Genomic DNA, 2743 nt, shown 5'->3' on the forward strand with positions numbered 1-2743 from the left:
TTTGAAACTCTGTGTTACCTTGTTTTTATTTAATGGTATTTCCACCAAACTATACCACCAATTAGCTGATAATTCATTGCATAAATATTTATCTATCTTTATACCTTAAAGTACATGTTCGTTATGACACACAGTCCTTGATCATCATGTTAAATATCAAGAACTATTTATATATAAAAAAGGAATATTGGGTTTATTAAGCCAGAAAATGTTGAAATGCAGCTAACAATGATAAAGAGAATTACAATAATTCAAAAAGTAGCATAAGTCATAACAAATTACTTCACTTAACAGAACACTATAAAGATGAAGCAGTACTGAATGTCTCCTCCCAAGCAATCAACGGGATCTACCCTTATATTTAGTGTAACATTTAATTTTATTTCTCCTAATGGTTGGGAACAAAGTGGGAACCAAGAGTCAGAAAGAGCTTATCAGAAGGATAAAAATTTATAATCTCCTGCAGAGACTTGAGGAAACCGTGTAAACATCTATTTCTGAATTATCTTTACACGAGATATTTTTTCACTTGACAATTAATTTCAGGGAATTTATAACTACCGCAACAAACGTAAATGGCTCTAAAATATTCAAATGTGGACGGATTCACTCCGACTTTTCAACCTACTTCAGTGAATAATACCAGGCCGTTATAATTAAAGTGCAGTAACTCACAGAGTTTCAGTGTGGGCTGTAATTATCGTATGGCGGCAAGACCTGGTTGATATTCTAATGCAGTAATGTGGAACAGATTTACGCTGGAACATATTACTGTCAATTTTGGTCACCAGGTGCAAATCTGCTTCAGTGAACTTATAACTACTTCAACCTAACTAACCTAAGAACGTAACACATATCCATGCCCAAGGCAGGATTCGAACCTGCGACCGTAGCGGTCGCACGGTTCCAGACTGAAGCGCCTAGAACTGCTCGCCACCACCGCCGGCCCTGGAGTAGGTAAAATCCCTGATGTATTCATAATAAACCCAAGAAATTTCACTTGCTTCCCTCCAAATTCGTTTTTTTTCAAGTTAACAGTTTCGCTGAGCTCTTCAAAGACAATCATAAATCTCATTAAGTTCCTTTTAAATTTCCTCTGCAATTAATGTGTCATCAGCATATGTGGTCTACCTCTTTCTCAAAGCTAATGGAAGAATACCATTAAAACTTGTGATAAATGTATAAAAACATTCAAGCTCAACGGTAATTTGTGAAATTCATAGCAAAAGCCATAACATAAGGATGTTGAGAACTTCAAATATGAAGGATAAACCTCAATCTGCCAGTGTTTTCTCATAATCAACTGGAGACAGAATTCTAATACCATGAAATTTTGGCATAACTCATCTACATCTACATCTACATTTATACTCCGCAAGCCACCCAAGTGTGTGGCGGAGGGCACTTTACGTGCCACTGTCATTACCTCCCTTTCCTGTTCCAGTCGCGTATGGTTCGCGGGAAGAACGACTGTCTGAAAGCCTCCGTGCGCGCTCTAATCTCTCTAATTTTACATTCGTGATCTCCTCGGGAGGTATAAGTAGGGGGAAGCAATATATTCGATACCTCATCCAGAAACGCACCCTCTCGAAACCTGACGAGCAAGCTACACCGCGATGCAGAGCGCCTCTCTTGCAGAGTCTGCCACTTGAGTTTGTTAAACATCTCCGTAACGCTATCACGGTTACTAAATAACCCTGTGACGAAACGCGTCGCTCTTCTTTGGATCTTCTCTATCTCCTCCGTCAACCCGATCTGGTACGGATCCCACACTGATGAGCAATACTCAAGTATAGGTCGAACGAGTGTTTTGTAAGCCACCTCCTTTGTTGATGGACTACATTTTCTAAGGACTCTCCCAATGAATCTCAACCTGGTACCCGCCTTACCAACAATTAATTTTATATGATCATTCCACTTCAAATCGTTCCGCACGCATACTCCCAGATATTTTACAGAAGTAACTGCTACCAGTGTTTGTTCCGCTATCATATAATCATACAATAAAGGATCCTTCTTTCTATGTATTCGCAATACATTACATTTGTCTATGTTAAGGGTCAGTTGCCACTCCCTGCACCAAGTGCCTATCCGCTGCAGATCTTCCTGCATTTCGCTACAGTTTTCTAATGCTGCAACTTCTCTGTATAATACAGCATCATCCGCGAAAAGCCGCATGGAACTTCCGACACTATCTACTAGGTCATTTATATATATTGTGAAAAGCAATGGTCCCATAACACTCCCCTGTGGCACGCCAGAGGTTACTTTAACGTCTGTAGACGTCTCTCCATTGATAACAACATGCTGTGTTCTGTTTGCTAAAAACTCTTCAATCCAGCCACACAGCTGGTCTGATATTCCGTAGGCTCTTATTTTGTTTATCAGGTGACAGTGCGGAACTGTATCGAACGCCTTCCGGAAGTCAAGAAAAATAGCATCTACCTGGGAGCCTGTATCTAATATTTTCTGGGTCTCATGAACAAATCTAATGTCGATGGCGTATCAGTTGCTAACACAATAAAAGAACTAATTTACCTCGGGCCAACACAAACCTACATTTCCTTCTGTGGCACTGCCGACAGCAGGTACAATCAGTACTTACTGCAATGACTTCTCAGTTTCTGCTTCAGCCCTCTCTTTGTGAATTACTGGTATAGCTGTAGGTTATGGCCTAAAAAGTCTATTACATTGTTTAACCTTAAACTGATGAGGAAATTCTTTAATAGTAGTAGAGTGTTTA

Source organism: Schistocerca cancellata, chromosome 6 (genome assembly GCF_023864275.1).
Source record: "Schistocerca cancellata isolate TAMUIC-IGC-003103 chromosome 6, iqSchCanc2.1, whole genome shotgun sequence".
Taxonomy (NCBI): Eukaryota; Metazoa; Arthropoda; class Insecta; order Orthoptera; family Acrididae; genus Schistocerca; species Schistocerca cancellata.